The 21,262-nt window shown below is 42.6% G+C and overlaps 1 long non-coding RNA gene across 1 annotated transcript in view; it reads left to right on the top strand.

Annotated features, from left to right (window-relative positions):
* LOC105466903 (uncharacterized) overlaps positions 1 to 21,262 on the top strand; it is a 103,492-nt gene that overhangs the window by 66,985 nt on the left and 15,245 nt on the right. The window contains exon 3 of the long non-coding RNA XR_011607421.1: positions 13,826 to 13,992. This is a non-coding gene — a long non-coding RNA (uncharacterized lncRNA). The remainder of the gene's footprint in view (positions 1 to 13,825; positions 13,993 to 21,262) is intronic.

Raw genomic sequence — 21,262 nt, 5'->3', positions numbered from 1 at the left:
GAGACAGGACCAGGGAGAGGGTGTGGCCTGCCCTTCTAGTGAGTGCTGAGATTAGAAGTCAACCCACAACTGTTCATCCTCCATGGTAATTTTCAGTAGGAAACATGGTGTTGAATTGGGCCAGGAGGATGGCAACAATTTAACTCGGGGGCTGGTGGGAAGAACAGTATATCCAAATCATTTAACAACCAGTCCAGGATGGGCACCACTAGATTGGGCAAGGGCATCAAGCAAGCATAATGGACGCCAACCACAAATGCCATTCGTGCTCCCAAGTGGGTCCTGATGCTGACTCTCAGGCCTCTCTAGATCTCAGTGAAACCATCATGGAACAGCCCAGAGATGGAGCTATGTGGAGGAAGGAGCAGCCCACAGTCACCCAGTCACTGACTGGCGTGTCAGAAAACTAGGTGATTCCATTAGTTGCTTGAAATTGTTTATTCTACAAACATCTAGAAAGGTGCATGAAATAAACAAAGACCAACCAAGTGAGGAAAGCAAAGGCTATTTAATCAGAGCTTGCTATGGCAAGGGAGTCAGCCACCACCCTTTGCGAAGACTCAAAGGCAGGCCAGGGGAGTGGGAAAGCTCTACAGAGAGAAAAGGGAAGCCTCAGGTGAGTGCAGATTTGAAGCTGTTGGTTTTGGGGAGCTGTGTGTGGGATAACTAGAAAGGGGGCATCCTATCTGATTGGTTGGGGTACATATTTGGCTTTCTCTGGTTGGTCTTTAAGTTGGAAGTGGAGGCAAAAATTAGGGAAGTGTCACTTATTAATCAAGTCCCGTCTATTTGGGGCAGATTGTTGTAGGGGTTACTGTTTAGCTTCCTGGATCATCACTAGAGAGAGCAAACTGGCTTTCCATAAATCCGACTTACAGCAGACTGGCTTCCTGGGTTGTTTGTTGTAGATAAGAGGTTGCTGCAGGTTGTGGGTCAAAGTTCTATTTTTATGCATGGTCTGAACATTTTCTGTTTGTATATTCAGTCTCTTAGTCCCCAGGTTGTCTCTAGCTTGGTTCAATTATTTCTCTCCAACCATTCTTCTCCTTGGGAAAAATAAAAATCATGATGTATGTAGATTCACTCTGAGGTGCCTTCTTCATAACCACAACTCACTTCTCCAGGATTTCAGCCTGAGTGTTTCCAAATGAAAAGTTCCTTTGAAACTTAAAGTTGACACTGGCTGCTTCATTATAGCCATCTAAGGCAAGAGATATCTGGGGGTCTCACATCTGCCTTCCTTCTTCTGTTCCAGCTTCCCATGCAACCAAGCAGGATCCCAGTCAAGTCCAGGGCAATATCGTGTTGCTTTTGGCTGTGTGCTGCGCTTCCATGGTCTCGGCTCTGATGCTAGATGCTGGCATTCCCACCCTGTGATAGCATGTGCATGTTTAGTTCTGTACAATTTTATCACATGTGTAGGTCCTGTATCTACCACCATACTCAAGACACAACACAAACACGCAAAACAACAACAAGATACAAAACAGTTCCCTCCCGCAAAGGTAAAGGTTCTTCCTCTTGCCCTTTTATAGCCACCCTCACCTCCTGCTCACCCCCACCTCACCTCCTATCCTAGACCTCTGGCAACCTCTAATCTGTTCTCCATGTCTGTAACTTTGTCATTTCAAGAATGTTAGGCAAGTGAATTCACATAATATGTAACCTTTGGGATTGGCTTTTTTCACTCGGTGTAATTCTCTAGAGATTCATCCAGGCTGTTTTGTGCAGCAGCAGTTCCTTTTCATAGGTGAGTAGCACGCCATGGTATGGATGGACCACAGTTCATTTAACCATTCACCCAATGAAGGGTATCTGGGTTGCTTCTAGGTTTGGGGTGTTCTGAATAAAGTTACTATGATCATTCATGCACAGTTTACTGTGTGAACACAAGTTTTCATTTCTGTGGAGTAAATGCCCCAGAGCATAATAGCTGGGTCGTATGGCACTAGTGTGGTTAGTTTTGTTTGTTCGTTCGTTTTCGAGACAGAGTCTCACTGTGTTACCCAGGCTGGAGTGCAGTGGTGCAATCTCGGCTCAATGCAACCTCCACCTCCCAGGTTCAAGTGATTCTTGTGCCTCAGCTTCCCAAGTAGCTGGGACTACCAGTGCATGCCACCATGCCCAGCTAATTTTTTTTTTTTTTTTTTTGAGACGGAGTCTCGCTCTGTCACCCAGGCTGGAGTGCAGTGGCCGGATCTCAGCTCACTGCAAGCTCCACCTCCCGGGTTCACACCATTCTCCTGCCTCAGCCTCCCAAGTAGCTGGGACTACAGGTGCCTGCCACCTCGCCCGGCTAGTTTTTTGTATTTTTTAGTAGAGACAGGGTTTCACCGTGTTAGCCAGGCTGGTCTCAAACTCCTGACCTGGTGATCCGCCCGTCTCGGCCTCCCAAAGTGCTGGGATTACAGGCTTGAGCCACCGCGCCCGGCCATGCCCAGCTAATTATATTGCATTTTTAGTAGAGACAGGGTTTCACAATTTTGGCCAGGCTGGTCTTGAACTCTGGGCCTCAAGTGATCTGCCTGCCTTGGCCTCTCCCAAAGTGCTGACATTAAAGGTGTGAGCCATGGTGCCTGGCCACATGGTTAGTTTTATGAGAAACTGCCAAACAGTTTTCCAGAGTAGACATTTCCACCAGCAATGAATGAATGATCCAGTTCCCCACATCCTCTCCAGCATTTAGTATTGTCCCCATTTTTAATTTTAGCCATTACAGTAAGTGTTAGTGATTTCTCATTGTGATTTAATTTGCATTTTTCTAATAGTTAAAGACATTGAACATTTTTTTCATGTGTTTGTTTGCCATCTGTATATCCTCTTTACTGAAACGTCTGTTTATTTCTTTTGTCCATTTTCTACTTAGATTGTATGATTTATTTTTTGTTGGGATTTGAGAGTTCTTTTCAAAACATATACTCTAGATACCAATCCTTTGTCAGATATGTGTTTTGGACATATTTTCTTTTAAATTTGTTTTTAAAGGCTTTCATAGCCTTGCTTGTACCTATGCTACAAACTCTGTTTTTCTAAGATCTTAAATTCTTTAACTATAAATTTTCCAGCCATAAGCATTTTGGGGAAGATAATGTTTGAGTTGGAGAAAGACCATCACCTATCCACACAAAAATCCAACCTGTAAATGGAGGCTGAGTTGAATGAGCAGGCAATGTGCCTCATCTTTCTTAAGCTACAACATCAGCACCAGCTGTTGTAATGGACTCTTTGAAAAATGAGTTTTATTTCCCTTCCCAAAAATAGGCTGGCATGCAATTCAGTTCATTCACTGCTCATTTAAACAGGCTAGATACATTCTTGCCATGTACAAGAAAGTCTATATATTCCAGCTCTCCCAGCTGTCACCATCCCAGGATACAAACTTGGTCATGATTACTTTTAAGGGCAACATTAGAAAGCACAAGACCTCATTATCTTGACTGTTGGAAATGAGCCCCTCTTAAAGAAACTATGATGCAATTATGCCAGCCCCTAAAGAATCCTTACATGTTTGGTATTCCTCCACGCACATGTATTCATGAAATGTATCCCAAGTGCCAGATGCTCTACTAGGTGATTGAATCTAATGGCAGTCACAGCTGGCAGGACCCCTACACTCATGGAGCAGATAATCCAGTGGCCACAGTCCGGTTTGTCAGCTGTGATCCTCAAGCCCTCTTTCTTCTCTCTTCTGGTTTCCACTTATTCATACCTCAAAAATGCTCTTGAATATGCCTTACAGTGGCCACATGAGAATGAATAGTCCTGTCTAGTCCAAGGGTTCTGACCCCAGATGTGCCCACAGTTCCCAATCCTTAGATGCTAGGATGTCTCTGGGTTCTGTGCAGAGGCGTGGCAAGGTTACCTCCCCATCAAGGTGTAGTACATGGTCATCTGTGCTCAGATGTGACCCTGCTTGTGCCCAGAGCCTCGCAGAACCCTAGATTCTGTGCTCTCTCACACTTTGTCTTGAAAACTCATTTATTTATGGACCTTGCTGTTCTAGTCATGGAAAGTTAAAACTCTTACGGGAAGGCTGCCAGACTGGATCACTGTACTCTCCTTCCATCTTCCTCTTTCCAATGAAACAATAGCTCATTACACTTAGAAACCCAGTTTTTAGAAACCCGAGTAAAGTCCAGTTGTTTCTAGTAATGTCCAGCTGAATCAAGAAACAGTAGACAGAAAAAGTGATTGAATATTTTTGGAAAGGTGTTGAAAGTTTGGGTGGACAGGGTTGAACAAGAAAGGAACAAAATTATCTTTAGTCCAAGAAAGACACAAAAATGAAAAGATTAAAAATAAAAGAGGGGATCTCCCATGACAAAGATGGACTTTGTGAGGAAAAATGAGAATTAGGCAAGGTATAAGTTAGGAAAAGACCAACAAGCCTTTATGGAGCATTCTTAAAGATCACCCTCCACCTCGAGATGGCAGGTTTAGCCACATTCTCCCAGTGACTAAGGGCGTTGTCACTGTAATTTAGACCATACTAATGATGTCAACCTGAAAGCCCTCCAGAAACTTCTCTGCAGGTTTTATCTAATACATTTTTACCTAATGCATTTCCTATAAAGGCTACAGATATATCGTGTTTGTCCTTCTAAGGTTGTTGAGAACTAGAACAAGTATGACAGTTTGAGAAAGTACAGTCGGGAAAAGCCGATCTCTTTCACGGAAGGAACTCTGTTTCATTCCTCTTTACCTCTCCATTACGTTTCAGTTTGACACAAATTAGGTACTCATAAATGTTCTTTGAATGAACGAATTAACTTGCTTGTTCCAGGTCATAAAGTGAGTCATTGCCTGGGACAGCTTTCCTCAACTATGTTCCCAGATACAACAGAGAGTTACAAGTATTTGAGGCAAATAGGAATCTGTGATCAAATGAGATTTGGTCTTAGGGAGCCACAGTGCACATTGGCATAATAAAGGCTCCAAGAAGTCCTGCAATAAAAAGCCCAAGTAACTTTTTCTAACTCTGCACTTCTGAAAACTTTTTCTGACCACGGAACCCCTTCATTGCATAGAACATAAGCTTCAGCATCTTGCAGAACCAGTCTTCCTCAGAACAGGGTTCAGGAACTTGAGTTAATGAGGCAAAGATGAATGGCAGAGAGCTCAGCGTAAACAAAAGGAGAGAGAGAGGCTTCCTGGGATACATGGGAGTGATAACTGCAGGCACTTTGGTAGTGCCAGAACACAACCCATCAGGTGGGGAGGGATGAACGAAGAGGTTTGAGAGTGTGTGATGGGGCTATTCCCACAGAGCACTCTGCCTGCCACGCCATGGAGCTTAGGTTTAACCAAGTAGACCCTTCGGAGTCCTGGCTCTCTGCAAAGTGCCGTAGAATGATGGGGTCACATTTGAGGTCTAGGCAGGTTGTTCTGGTGGTTGAGTGGAGAGTGGGTTGGAAGAGGACATACAGGATGAGCAATTAGGTGGTTGCCTTGGTGTTTGGGTAGAAGATGGGCTCTGATGAGCAGGCAGTGCATTCGTGCAGCGCGAGAATGGATAAGCTGCCATCCTATATGTTCCCAGACTCAACCAAAGCCTTGAGAAAATAGCCTAAGCTGGTCTGAAAGCCTCTATGCAGGGAGTATGGTGTCACTGAATGCAAGGGTGACCCACTGAGAAGCAGCGGGAGGCCATGACATCATGACAGAGGGAGAGGAGAGAGAGAAGCTAGGATGGGGACTCTGCCATCATCACTTTGCTCCCTCTTTTTAAATTATTCTTTCCCCCATTACTTTGCAGTTTCTAACACAAATTAGGTGCTCAATAAGTGTCCTTTGAATGAATGAACAGACCAACTTGTTTGTTCAAGATTGTTTACTACCTTAAACAAGTGTGCCACTTTTCAGAGAGAGACTCTTACAGCAAAAACAGCCAAAACAGGGTGCTCCTGGTTACTTGAATTTTTTCTCCAAGGTTTCATTAAGTTCCAGCCTAAGATTACCCATTCATTCATTAGAAACTTAGTGTGAATTAGGGGGACTTATGCTAAGTGTGACTTAGGGGGACTCACACTAAATGTGAGTTAGTGGGACTCTGGGGTTGTGCACACAGTGGAACAAATGGCCATGTTGCTAAGGGATACAGAAGAAGGTCCAAGTGAGTCCCTAGGCTCTTCAACCCTTGCACCCCCAGCCCATACTGTCCCTAAGCATTTGTCTTTAATGGGTAATACTGAGTGTATCTCAGGGGATATTTAATCCATATGGCTTTGATGCATTAACACTTAACTCATCAAAACACTTACATTTTTTTCTGGGAAAGTTTGTTGCCATTTAGGAAGCATTTTTCAGATGTGATTAAAAGCTTTTAAGATGATCAGGAAAGAGGCTGCAAGCTAGTCATGGAAACAAGGCAGGTTCAACACATTGGGAGGCTGAGGTCCTGGCCTGGCCTGGCCCTTCCTTGATCTGCTTCAGAGATGGCCAAATTTTGGTCCCAATTTTTTTCCTTAACTTTGGAAATGGACTAGGTTAGAGAAAGATGGGGAACATAGGAGAGAAGATCCATACTGGAAGCAGTGTGGCACCAGGGGCACGCGGCCTTGGGCTCACACCTTCAGGGAGAGTGGAGGCTCTACTCCAGCCCCTTTGTGTAAAAATCCTCACTAAACCCAGTGTGCGGTCTCAGTCTCCTTGGTTGCAAGAAATGGCTCTGATCCCTGGGCCAATAGATGGTTACGGTGGACAGGCCCTTGGAGATCAACAACTTGGACCTGTCAAGGTATATGCGAGGAACCAAAGACCAGAGAAGAGAAGCAAGGAACTTTCAGAAGTTCACATGTCAGGTTAGTGACAGAGTCGAGCCTCGAGCCAAGTCTCGTTCATGGCCCGACTACTGCAGACAAGGTCCTGCCCTGGAGTGTAACCAACTAGTTAATACTCTCCCTTCTCTGTTCTCCTTGACATTTGTTAAAATTTACAATGTGTCAGGCTGTAGGACAAATGCTTGGTGTGCATTATTATGAGGTGTGACCTTGGGTAAGTTCCTTAACCTGTTTTAGCTTTAAGAGGTAGTAAAGATGGAGGTCAGTAGTAGAAGATCTGAGCCACACTGTCCAGGCTCAAATCCCAGCTCCGCCACTTACTAGTTGGAGGATCTTGAACAAGTTACTTAATCTTTCTAATCCTCAGTTCCTGTTTCATAGGTGTGTTAGCAGGCTGGCTATTATTATTTTAGATAATCCTCTATAATGACCCAGTGATGAAGTGACTCTTGCTATCACCATATTACAGATGAAGAAACTGAGGCCCATGACAGTTACAAGAGTTGTGTAAGATAATTAACAGAGCAAGAATTCAAAGTCAGATTTGCCTGACTCCAGGGAAGCAGATCTCTGGGATTTATTGGAAAATGTGGTGGAGTATGTTTGTTTTGCTTTGTTTACTTTCCGTGGTATAGCTTAGTCATAGCATGGTTTCTGTTACACCTTAAATTTCTCATAGCACGATTTCTCTTACATCTACAGCATAAAACAATCATGATTGATATTAAGTGTCAAATAAATTTCAAATAAAATTGTCATTATAATCTCAGCACCCAATTTACTGATCTATTTTGGGAATGCTTCTACATTACACAGGATGCTTTCAGGTCTAAGAGACAGAAACTCAACTCGAACTTATATACACACCAAAAGAAATATATTAACTCACATAATTGGGAAAGTCCATGGTTGGACTTAGAAGATGTCACCGGGAATCTCTGTCCTACCTTCTCTTCTCCCTGCTTTCCTCTGGGCTGGCTTCAGTCTCAGGTGGCTCTCCTCATGTGGGGGCAACCTGGCCACTAGCAGTTCCAGGCTGAGGGGCAAACAGTTTAGCTGCCTCCACAGGAAGTACATTGTCCCCCAGTTCCAGCAAAACTTCAGGATTGATTTTCTTTGGGTCTGGCTGAAGATACATAACCACCTCTGAAACAATCACTCCTCCAGGGTATGAAGCCTACGTATGGGTCTTCCCTGGGCTTCACACCCTGGAGGAGTGACTGTTTCAGAGGATGGGTGTCACATGACCATCCCCAGAGATAGTGAATGGAGTCAGACTAATTCAGACCAGAAGACTGAGAGTAAGGAAAGGGTGGCCCCCAAAGGAAAACTCAGGATGCTATTATGAGAAGAGTTGGGAACAGATGCTGGGCCGGCAGAAACATCAGATGTCCACTACAAGTTACCAAACATATCTTGAGGAGAAAATAAGTTAGCTGTTTGAGTCATACTTGATACCCCATTGACCCAAACCCTCCAACCTCAAACTTTCTGGCGACATAATTTTTTCTTTATTAGAGAACCACTTCAACCAATGCTCTGCCAGGACGTCCTACAAACCAAAGTGGCCAGAAGAGCGCAGCACCACCTTGCGTGCAGAGCTGAGCTGAGACCCCACCTTCTTCAGTTCAGGAGGGTTGGTAGATGTTACTGGTGTCCTGCTTGAGTAGAGAAAGCTCTTTGGAGACATTAGTGTTTCCCTCTCCTGTGAAGACCTAAAAAGGGCCTTCCCTCGGGGGTCTCACCAGGGTTAACTTCACCCCTGATTGACTTGAGACGATGAGATCTTCCTCAAGCTCAGATGAGCTGGGAACAGTGCTGGAATGGGGTCCAAGCCCTCAGGGACCCCCTGTCCCACAGATTAGCAATCCACCCACCCAAGTCAGCTCACCTAGGGGAAGTTGAGCATGGGCTGGGCAGAAGCAAACCTCATCATAAAAACTGGTAGAATAGCCATTTCATAGTTTTCTAGCATCCTAGTTTATTCACACATGGAGCTGACAGATGGCCCATTTGGACTGAATTGGACATTGGCCCAATTCAACAAACATTTACGTGCCTTTTTTTTTGGCTTGGGGACAAGCTAAGTAGTAACATTCTAGTCGATTTCATCAAACCACTTAACAGCTTTGTGCTGTGAAGAGACTTCAGGCTTTGGAGTCAAACAGACTTGGGTTTAAGCCAAGTTTCATCACATATTTGCTGTGTGGCCTTTGGCCTCCATTTCCTCATCTGTAAAATGGGGATGCTAATACAAGGGCGTCTGTCTCAGGGCTGCCCTGAGGGTTACATGAGGTCACATGTATCAGGACCCGTAGCCCCACCGTAGAAGACACTCAGCCAAGACAGTGGCCTCCTTTCCTTCCTCCCTCGGCTGACTCTCTGCTGACTTGACTCACCAGATGGTTGGACAAGTCCTTTTTCTGCTATATCGAGATGGGCACTGACTGTATCTTGAATGGTCTTAGATAGCATCTGATAGCACTGATACTCAGTTGAGTTAACTCTCTGAACAACTCCTTCAGGTAGTAGAAAGAGGAAGGAGTTATTAGATGAAAGTTGGCCATCATTTAGCCAAACACACACCTTGAAAGGCAGCCTGGGGCTTTAGTTATGACTCCAAATGCCGGTTCAAGCCTGTATATTTAGCTTCGATCATTGTGGCGTCTAGATCCAATAATCATAGCAGATACCAGGTACCCAGCTAAATACTTAACACTCTTTCCATACTTCATTAATACCCACCACAGTCCCATGGTGATACTGATAATATTATTCCTTTTTACAGATGAGGATGTGAGACTCTGAGACGTTAAGTCAAGGCTGCCACATCAGTTGCATGTGTAGTCCATGTGAGTAGTACCCCCTGGCGCTGTAGGTGCATAGCAGTAATGAAAATAGCAGGCAGTACTCATTTGGAATCCACACTATGCCACACATTCTCACATGTATTAATTCTTTAATCCTCTTGCAAAACTCAGAGACCACACACCAAGGTCAACAGCTAATAAGTGATGAATCTTTGAGAGTCCCCACTATAACACCCTACACTTTTCCTACATAACACTTTAAAACAACGTAATTTCAACTTTTATTTTAGACTCAGGGAGTACATGTGCAGGTTTGTTATGTGGGTATTTTGCATGACGCTGAGGTGTGAGGTATGATTGATCCTGTTACCCAGGTAGTGAGGATAGTATCTAGTAGTGAGTTTTTGGTCCCTTCTGTCCCTGCTTCTCTAGTCCCCAGTGTCTATTGTTGTCACCTTTATATCCGCGGATACTCAATGTTTAGCTCCCACTTATAAGTGAGAACACTACACAACACTGCTTGATTAATCTTGGTTAATTAATTCTACCCCCTCTCATTAAATGCAAGCTCCCTGACGGCAGAAGAGTCATTCTTGTGTCCCCAGGACCTGGCAGAACACTAGGCTCATAGAAGGTGCTGAATAAATCTTTGTTGAAAAGTGAATGAATGAATGAGGTATGTAAGTCAGATACCAGCAAGAGTTTTCATGGCAAAAAAAAAAAAAGCTGTCCATTATTTCACACCAAATAATGATGGGAGCAGATATGCAGGGTGGCAGTGGGGTGGGAACCTGAATGCTAGCATTAGTGCCTGGCCATGCCCAGTAGATGAAGTCCTCCAGGGCACACAGACTGAGGTTGGCAGGGACGAACTTTCTAAAGCACCACAAAGTTCCTTGGCCCCCACACAACGTCTGGCCCAAAAGCCTTCATTTCTCAGATAAACAAAGACAATCCAGCCCAACTTCCAATCTGGCCACTGGCCAACAGGCACTTGGGTTCAAGACTGATTTTGTTGAAACAGCTGAATGTGCACCAGGCAGATCCAGCCCTTCTGCTCTGGCTCTCTTCTCTCTGTCTCTGGCTGAAGACGAGAGCATCCCGGGGTCGGGACTCTTAATCCTCCTAAACTAAGGGAGGATGTGCGCCTGACACAGGGCCAAGGCCCCCCAGCGCCCCAGTGGGCGGCCCTGGGCCCATCTGGAATGTTCAGAAATGCTGCCATCTCGTGGCGCCTGCAGGCTGGAGCAAGGCACCTTCTGGCTGATCTTGAAGTTGATTCCTAGAAGATATTGCTCCAAATAGGGCCACACAGAGTGTGTGCATTTGCATTGCCACGCGCTAAGCCACCTGTACCACCCACTCACTGCCACCCCGGGTGTGTTATCTGCTTTGGGCCAGCCTGGGGTAAAACTGTCAACACTGAAAATCTTTACCTTTGGCATCTCCCAGCTCTCTGGAAGTTATCTGATCTGTAGACAGCAAGTCCCTGAGGGAAGTGGGTGGGACACAGGGCAGGTAAGTTTTGACAGAAAAGGAAACTGGGCACAAAGTTTAAGGTGCTACAGAAAAAAAAAAATGGTGGGCCCTACAAGAGCCTGCTGTGCACAGAGTTACTGAGTTGAGCTGTTAGAATCACAGTGGTAAGGGACCCTCTCCACTGGTGCAACGAGACACAGCAGAGTGTAATTATTATACACTTGGACCTTCGGGTTAGATAACCTGAGTTCGAGTCCCCATTTCACCACTTGGTAGCTTTGTGACCCTGGGGAAGTTGCTTAACCTCTCTGTGCCTCCATGTCCTCAACTATAAAATGAGGGAAATAAGTTGTAATGACCACAAAGGATTGTTTTAAGGATTCAGTGATATTTGTAAAGCATTTATATGGTGTTGGTGCATTATAAGAATGCAGTCTATGGGGATGAGGAGAGGCTTTGTAGAGGAGGTAGCATGAAGGCTGATGGGGCCCAAAGGACCAATGTATAGGCTGTATGCTGTTTGCCAAATATTCTCAGCTCTCTGCCGTCCATGCTAGGCTTGTACTTCCTTTGTTGTCCCTGTGTAGCCTTGTGGTTAGTTCTGACAAATGAGTGTGGGCAGACGTTACCTTTGTCACTTTTGGGCCAGAGCACTAGACCCTCCAAAGCCCCCTCATTCTCTCTGATACAGTGACCATATTGTTTGAAATGATAGCTGCTCTGCCACTCTAGGCCCCTCTGTGATTACAATGAACAGAACCCCCTGCCAACCATGATGAACTTGGAGGATGGCAAAGAGATAAAGCGTGTTATTTTAACTCACTGTGTTTGGGGGCTGTTTGTTACTATAGCATAACTTAGCCCATCCTGACTGATACAAGGGGCATGATTTAGATGAATGACTGGCTATCAGAGAAGAAGGTGTGACTTTAAACCAGTCACGTTTCTTCTCTGGTCTTCACTTTTCTCTTGACATGATGGCATCATCCTGAAGGCTGAGCCTACACTCAGGAGGGAGGGAAAAGAAAGGGTCACATGCAACTTTTATAGAATAGGTCCGCATAGACCTCCCTGTGTCTTTTTACACTAACCTGAGGAAGTAGCAGAGCAGGTGAACTTTACACTTGTTGAGGCTGGAGGAAGATGACTCCTCTGAATTCCTGGTTTCCCACCTCATCCCTACCCCATTCCACTTTCATGCCTGGCACCACTTGTACGTGTTCAAGCCATAGTTTCCATCTCCGGATGTTCATCAGAAAGGTGGGTAGAGCTATTTTTACTTCTCCTCTTTACAAACTAAAAATTTATTTACACATTTCAAAACAAATTCTGGGCTCTGCCACAGTCTGAGTTTAGATTCACTCAAGAGTCTAGAGTCTACAATGACAGCCTTGTACAGAGAAAACTGACACTTGCCACAATGGCCCTGAGTTGGGATAAAGTCCTAAAATGTCTTCAGAAAATGAAAGAAAGATACAATTGTATGTGAAAGATCTTTAGTGATTGAAGGAATCTTAGAAATCATCAAATTCAACACTTTCAGGTTACAAATGAGAAGAAATGAAACCCAGGAAGAGAAAGGAAATGACTTACTTCCTCACAGTGCTTGCGAGGTAGGTCCTCTGTCTTCTGGGACAGAGGGAAGAGGCTTGCCAGGTGCCCACTGACTCAGGTCCAGGGCAGTGGCACACTTTTGTATATTGTCGTTAAACTGACTTTACCAGTCCCCATGGGCTGGCGAGGCTTAGAGTGTTTTGGGTGATAAAACATGAATACGTCCCCATTTTATTGAATAAGGCACCAAAGCTCACAGAGAGTTCAATGCCATGGCCAAAGTGTTAGGGCTAATCAAAGGCAGAGCTGGGGCCAGGCTATGTTCATTTTCTGCGTGTCTGTAACAAATTACCACTGACTTAGTGGCTGAACACAACATACATTTCGTATCTTCGAAGAGCCAGACACGGGTCTCACTGGGCTACAGTCAGGATGCCAGCAGGGCTGTGTTCCTTCGAGAGGCTGCAGGGTAGAAAGTCATTCCCTTGCCGTCTCAATCTTCTAGTGCCACCTGCATTCCTTGGCTCATGGCTTCCTTCTTCCATCTTCAAAACCAACTATGCTGCTTCTCTCAGACAGCTCTTCTGTGGTCACATTCTCTAACTGTAGTCAGGAAAGGGTCTCCCCTTTTAAGGATTTGTGTGATTAGATTGTGATCACCAGATAATCCAGGGTAATCTCCCCATGTTAGGCCCTTAACCTTAAGCACACCTACAAAGTACCTTGTGCCACGTTAAGGTAACATATGAACAGGTTCCAGGGAATTTGTCAGGCACGTCTTTGAGGGCTCCCAATTTAGAGCCCTGGGCCATACACCAGGCTGTGCACCTGCCCTCCTTCCCTCCATGCCCTCCCAGATTCGCCTCAAACACAGGGAGTGACTTCACCTCGGGCTACATCTGCTTCCAAACTGCTCAGCACGGTTCTCACCCAAACCCACCATTTGATTCAGAAATTACATGCAGGACTAATTGTTGCTTGAGGCTACTTGTGAAATGGGGATAGTTTGTAACAACAAAAAAAACCCAGCACAAGGCTTCAAGGTATGAAATAAATTGTTCCAGGAGGAGACAACACACACACACACAACCACAAACATATCATTTGAGCACAGTACTACACCTTCCACCCAGAAAAGCAAAGGCCTCCTATTATTAAAAGGACAATGAAGGTACATCTTCTTATTTTATTTTTTTAACCCAGTAATAAAATGGAAGCAGAAAGATGAAGCAGAGACGTTCCAGATGTTCCAGGTGCTGGGAACAGGGCTGGTTGTGCCCTGAGAAATCACAGCAAGCTCTCCTCTCTCTGGATGTCAGCTTCCGCTTGTTTCGAAGGAGGAGAGAGGTTACCTGCAGACTCCTCCCGTGGTAAGAGCCATAATGTAGTTTTCTCATTATTAAAATGCTTGCCTGCTCCCAGGGCTCCTGGGAGGCCTAAATGAGGAACCAAATGAGAGGCTCTTAGCACAGGGCCCAGCGCTAATAAGAGCCGGTCAATGGCAGCCCCTGCTGGGACGATGATGATGATATTTAACTCGACTTCCCGTCGCTGCGTGCTCTGTATTCTTCACCTTATTGAATTCTTACAGCAACCCTATGAGGTGGGCATTCTTCTTACTCACATTTTCTACATGAGGACCTGGAGGCCCAGAGCTTAAGTAAGATTCCACAACTTTTCAGAGGCAGAGCTGGGAGACAAACCAAAGCCTGCTGAGCCTGGAGTCTCTGCTGGAACCCTCAGTGTACCTCTCTGAGACGTTGACAGCACCCCCTACAGCTCTGAACACTTTTGGAGCATAGCAGGTGCTTGAACAACTCATCAACTGGCCATTTTGTCAGCAGGAAGAGAATTAAAGAAGAATGTTAGTGATTATTCTTTTGAAGAGTTTGAAGAAAATCCAGATAAAAGAAGAGGAGTTTAACCAAATTGGCTAAAGATACATAGGCCTTTGAAAAACAGGGATTTTTAAAATGAGAAATGTTTGTCAATTTTCCATCAACAAACACTGGATTATTACTGGATTAACATTCAGTGATAATCTCCAATTGAAGAATGCGACCCAGCACCCACCTGGTTTACCCTGGCTGTCAGGTAAAGTTGGGACTCAAGTCCAACAATCTTTGTTGAAAGAATTCTTTTACCTCTTCATGTATTTGACTTATCACTCTTGCTTTGTGTTTTTTTTTCTAACCTTATACGATCTATTTCCTTCTTTTTTCTTTTTCTTTTCTTTTTCTTTCTTTTTTCTTTTTTTTCTGTCAGCCACTTCAAACATTTTGGCAAGTGCATGTGATCCAATTGGTGGGGGATTCTTAGCTTACATCTGAACAGCCTTTACCCAGGGAGACAGGCATGTGGGGGCCAGTCCAAGGACTGTGGGTCCCCAGGAGAAGTCTATTCATTTGAGGCACAGAGGAACCTGCTGGGAAAGGCAGAAGGGACCAATTTTGCAAAAAATGAGGCTCCTCCAAGTGCAGGCTGTCACTCAATCTAGCCTCCAATTCACCTACCAAAGCTGAACCTGTGTCCTTGGAAGAATCTTGATAGGGTTTTGCTGTGTCCCCACCCAAATCTCATCTTGAATTGTAGTTCCCATGCTCCCCACGTGTCATGAGAGAGGCCCGGTGGGAGGTAATTGAATAATTGGGGGCAGTTACCTTCATGTTGTTCTTGTGATAATGAGTAGTTCTCACAAGACCTGATGGTTTTTTAAGGGGCTTTTCCCCCTTTTGCTCAGTCTTCTCCTTCCTGATGCCGTGTGAAGGAGGATGTGTTTGCTTCCTTTTCCACCATGATTGTAAGTTTTCTGAGGCCTCCCAAGTCATGCTGAACTGTGAATCAATTAAACCTCTCTCCTTTATACATCACCCAGTCTTGGGTATGTCTTTATCAGCAGTGTATGAATGGGCTAATACAATGTGGAACAAAAGAGGGGGGAAACAGAAAGAGCAGAACATCTGGTTTCTGACAAGATGTCAAACAGACAGAGGCTACTGGTTCCTCCCCTGACCCAACCCGGCGGATGCCACGGAGGCAAGAGGAAAGTGAATGGAACTGAAAATACCTTTGCAGACTGTGAGGAGCCCTGAGGACATAGAAGGTGACTGGGCCCCCAGCCCGAGGAATGGGAGCACTTAAGTGGAAGAGGTCAGACCCCAAGGTCTGGAAGTGCTTTTTCATTTTGTTCTTTCCTCTTTCTCACATTGCCCAGGGAAGCTGGCTGCTCTCTTTATCTTCTCTGGGAGCAACAGGTGACCATCAGGTGACTCTAGCCTAGCAGGTTGGGGCGCCAGCTTCCCTGAGAATGGAAGCATCTCCAGCTAAAAGCATACTCTGTGGTTTATCCTGCCCTGTCCAGATTCCCTGTTCTCCCTCTCCTGAGAGTCCTTCTCCAATAAATCACTTAAACAAGGATGCTCATCTCAGGTTCTGCTTCTAAATGATTTGACATAGTGTGATAAATGGAAATGCATAAAGTGACAGAAATTAGCTGAATGTAACAGTCATATTAAATAGGTTAAATTCACCGATCAAAACAAAACAGATTTCCAGATTGGACCAAAAATAAAAACCAAACAAGTGAATAAAAACAAAGGCCCAGAAACATGTGCAACATAATTAGTGGGTGTTTATAAACCTTTGCATTTAACACAGAGCATACATCATTTTTGAGCACACATGAAACATACAAAAAGTTGGCATAGATTTGCCATAAACGAAGCCTCATTAAATTCTCAAGAATTAACATTAATGTCTTAATCATGTTGGGAAAAATGAGACCACAATATCAAATTATGAGTTTTTAAAAACTATGTCTGTTAGGTATCTAAAATGTATACTATAAAATAACTCTTGAGTCAAGGAGGAAATCATAAAGGAAGTTCTAAAATACGTAAAGGTGAGAGAAAATGAAAACATTATATATCAAAGTTTTTGCAGTGGATGAAAGAAGACACATTGGGCCGGGCGCGGTGGCTCAAGCCTGTAATCCCAGCACTTTGGGAGGCCGAGGCGGGTGGATCACGAGGTCAGGAGATCGAGACCATCCTGGCGAACACGGTGAAACCCCGTCTCTACTAAAAAAATACAAAAAACTAGCCGGGTGAGTTGGCGGGCGCCTGTAATCCCAGTTACTCGGGAGGCTGAGGCAGGAGAATGGCGTAAACCCGGGAGGCGGAGCTTGCAGTGAGCTGAGATCCGGCCACTGCACTCCAGCCTGGGCAACAGCGCGAGACTCCGTCTCAAAAAAAAAAAAAAAAAAAAAAAAAAAAGAAGACACATTATGTCTGTAAGTACATTTTCAAAAAACTGAAATTACTGAAAACAGATATCTAAGCTTTCAAATCTAAACTGTTTAAAATTGCAAAAAAAAAAAAAAGTTGAAAGAAATAATGAAAATAAGGATAGAAACTAACGGAACAGAGAACAATAAAACAAGATGGGACTAACAAGACCACAAGCTGCTATTTTGAAAAGATTAAAAAGAAGCAGCAAACTTCTGGTAAAACCAATTTTTTAATTAAAATTTTGGTTGAGAGAATTGCAGATTCACATGCAATTAATTGTAAGAAATAATACAGAGAGATCCTATGTATTCTACCCAGTTTTCCCCAATGCTAACATTTTGCAAAACTACAGTGCAATATCTTAACAATGATATTGACATTGATACAATACACTTATTTTATTCAGAATTTCCCGGTTTTACTTGTACACATTTGTGTGTGTGTGCTTAGTTCTATGCAGTTTTATTACATTCAGATTCTTGTATTCACCATCCCACTCAAGATACCAAGCAGTTCTTTCACCATAAAGATCTCTCATGAAAGACTGATTTTTTAAAAAAGGAGAGAATATATAAATAAATAGATACATAATGAAAACAAAAATATCTAGATACAGTAAGAGACTAGAGACTATATGAACAACTATATCCCCAAATATTTGAAAACTTAAATATCCCAAAATATTTGAAAAATAAAATGCCAGAAAAATTAAAAAGCCAAAATTGGAATAAGAAAAAATAGAAGCATTTAATAGAAATCACTATTAAAGTAATAGGCACAGTGATCAAATAACTCTCCATTCTAGGTCCCAGTATCAGTTTTAGAAGTAAGTTCTATTAAATTATCAAGTAAGAGATAATTCCTACCTTACACAAGCTGTTTCAGAAAGCAGAAAGAGGAAAAGCTGTCTAATATATTTTATGACAGAAATATGCCTTGATTGAAAAAGTAGATAAGAATAGAAAAATACAATATTCTAGAGAAACATTAGCCAACAAGATCCAATCACGTAACTAAAATAATAATGACAAAGTAGAGTATATTTCACAGTATAAAGATGGCTTAACCTCAGAAAAGCCCTTAATGTAATTCACTAGATTAATGTACTAAATAAAATGTCCTAAGAAGAATTATATGGTTATCTCAATAGATCCGGAATATGTTTTAAATAAAATCTAACACCTAATTATGATTTTTTTAATTCAGAAAAAAAGTAATTTAAAAAATCTTTCCTTAACTTGATAAATGTTTGGTGCCAGAATTTGGACAAAAGTTAAACTTAATGAAAAAAATTCAAATATATTCCATTAAGATTGACAACAAGATAAAGATACATGCTATCATTTTACTAAATAGTACCAAGTATCCTGTTTAATGCTATAATATAAGAAAAGGAAAAAACAGAAATGGAAAGAAGAAGAAAAACTACCCTTATTCGCAGGTGATAATGTACATTTCCACAGTGAACCCAACAGAAACAACAGAATCAACAGAAAAACTCTTAAGAATTACAAATTCGGCAAGATTGTTGGATGCAAGAGTAATTTATATACCTTAATGAAAAAAGTCATCTCTGACTTCCACGTGTGGTCATGTTGAAGTAACCGGGACTGGACTTACTGTCCTATGATAAACAACTAGAAAACAGGATAAAATATTTGAAACAGCTGTTTTCAGGCATTGACTAACAGGCAGCACAGGTCTGCAATCTCTGAAAAAAGAAAAACAAATGAGGTAAGTTCCATAGTCCCTGGCCTTCTGCCTGGAGGAGCATTCTGGAACAGACCACGGGGAGGGGTACCCCAAGCAGCACATGACTGCCTCACTGAGTGGGAAACAGATCAGAGTTTGATGAGACTTAGGAGACCAGGATTTGTGGGGGCAGAGAACCCAAGAGGAGGGAGGTACATAAAGAAATAATTCCATGAGTTTCTGCTGACTACTAAAATGTGCACATGTAAAATAAAACTCCATGAATCCAGGCAAAGAATGTTGGGGACCTGTAAGGCAATCAATTTCTGGAGTTCATATCCGGCTTAGAGACACTTGAGTTCTCATCAACTAAAGAAAAGAGTCCTTGAACACGTGAAATTTTCAGTAGAGTAGCTAAAAGAGTCAGACCTTAACAAGAAAACTAGACTAGCCCAGAGGAAAGTTTACTCTAACCCTACTCCAACAAAACCTTAAAACAAGCCTCAAAAGAACCAAGCTGATCTGCAAGTACCTAAACTGCTTGTTTTCCAGAACAAACCCAACCTTCTGGAACAAAAACAACAAAATCCAGCACCTAACAATATAAAATTCTCAATGTCCAACATTCAATAAAAAATTAGTTAAAATGTTAAAAAGCAGAAAAATATAACCCATAGCTGAGAAAGAAAATAAAAGTCAAAAAAAACAAACATGAAAATGACAGAGATGATGGAATTAGCAATCAAGGGCTTTAAAGCAGCTCAAGGATTTAAAGGAAGATATAAACACAATGGTGAGGAAAATGAAAGATATATATTTTTTAAACCCAAAGGAATATCTAGAGATTAAATAAAATACAATATATAAATGAAAAAAGAATACTGGGTGAGATTAACAGTAGATTAAAAACAGCGAAAGGCCTTTTGCTATGAAGACATAGCAATAGAAATTATTCAAAATGAAGCACAGGGGAAAAAGACTAATTAAAAATGAATAGAACTTCTATAGGACACTATCAAATATCTTAATATCCAATGGTTCTGATCTTTCGGGAAATCATCAAGGAATCCAACATATACAAGACTATAGTTTTAGAAAGAGGAGTCTGAGAGTGAGGAGGACATAAAAAGTGTTTGAAAACACAATAGCCAAAATGATATAATTTTTGGTAAAACCTGTAAACTCAGAGATTCAAGAAAGTAAAAGATTTATAAGCAGGATAGTTACAGTGAAAACTACAACAAGGTACATCATAATAAAAGAGCTGAAAAACAATGATAAAGATAAAATATTTAAAACAACCAAAAAAACCCAAATTATATACAGATTATATTTCCCAATCACTTTTTTCTTTATTGACCTCTCCCCAGGCAATTTTTTTTTTTTTTTTTTTTTTTTTTTTTTAAGATTGAGGGTGCGATCTCGTCACCCAGGCTGGAGTGCAGTGGTGCGATCTCGGCTCACTGCAACCTCCACCTCCTGGTTCAAGCGATTCTCCTGCCTCAGTCTCCCAAGTAGCTGGGACTACAGGTGCATACCACCATGCCTGGCTCATTTTTTGTATTTTTAGTAGAGACGGGGTTTCACCATGTTAGCCAGGATGATCTCCATTTCCTGATCATGTGATCCGCCTGTCTCGGCCTCCCACAGTGCTGGAATTACAGGCGTGAGCCACGGCGCCTGGCCCCCAGAAGCCTATAAGAAGACAGTTGACCTCTAATTGTACCTTTCCATGAAATGTTAATACCGTGGTTATATTGTATATCTATTTATGTACTGTATGTTTATCTGTGTTTTGTACATTAAAAAGTAATTGTTCTGTCCCCTCCCCAAGAACCAACTCCTCCTTCCTTAGGGCAATCTTACCTAATTTGAGAATGCATATGCACAGAGGAACAAAGAATAGCTACAGATTTCTCCTCAGAATGTGTGGAACCCAAAAGATAATAAAACATAGAATTTTATGTTTGGCAAAATTAATGTAAAAGTAAGACTGTTTTAGACAAATAAAAGTTGAAAGAATAAATTGCCTACAGATTTGCACTTCCAGAAATTTGTATCTACATTAAAAAAGAGAAGAATGCCAGAAATAGTAAATATGTGAGTAAATGTAAAAGTAAAATAATTTCTCTAATTAAAAAAACTTATTTACAAGATAATGGACTTTTTTTTTTTTTTTTTTGAGAAGGGGTCTCACTCTGTCACCCAGACTGGAGTGCAATGACACTACCTCAGTTCACTGCAGCCTCAACCTCCCAGGCTCAAGCAATCCTCCCATCTTAGCCTCCCAAGTAGCTGGGACTACAGGCATACACCACCACACACAGCTAATTTTTTTATTTCTGGTGGAGGCAGGGTTTTGCCATGTTGCCCAGGCTGGTCTCGAACTCCTGAGCTCAAGCAATCCACCTACCTTGGCCTTCCAAAGTGCTGGGATTATAGGCGTGAGCCACCGCACCCGGCCAAGATAACTGACTTTTAAAATCAAACTAATAATTTTTTATTGAGCAATTTATAACATGTAGAAGTAGAATGTATTATGAAAATAGTGCACCAGATGGGAGTGGAGAAATTGAAGTATACTCTTGTAAGGTTTTTATATGCAAAGTGGGATAATATTGTTCGAAGACAGATGGTGACAGGTTAAATGTGTATATAG

This window comes from Macaca nemestrina, chromosome 9, assembly GCF_043159975.1.
Source record: "Macaca nemestrina isolate mMacNem1 chromosome 9, mMacNem.hap1, whole genome shotgun sequence".
NCBI classification, from domain to species: domain Eukaryota; kingdom Metazoa; phylum Chordata; class Mammalia; order Primates; family Cercopithecidae; genus Macaca; species Macaca nemestrina.
The sequence above is the reverse complement of the archived record's forward strand: the minus strand, read 5'-3'. Positions and strand labels throughout refer to the sequence as shown.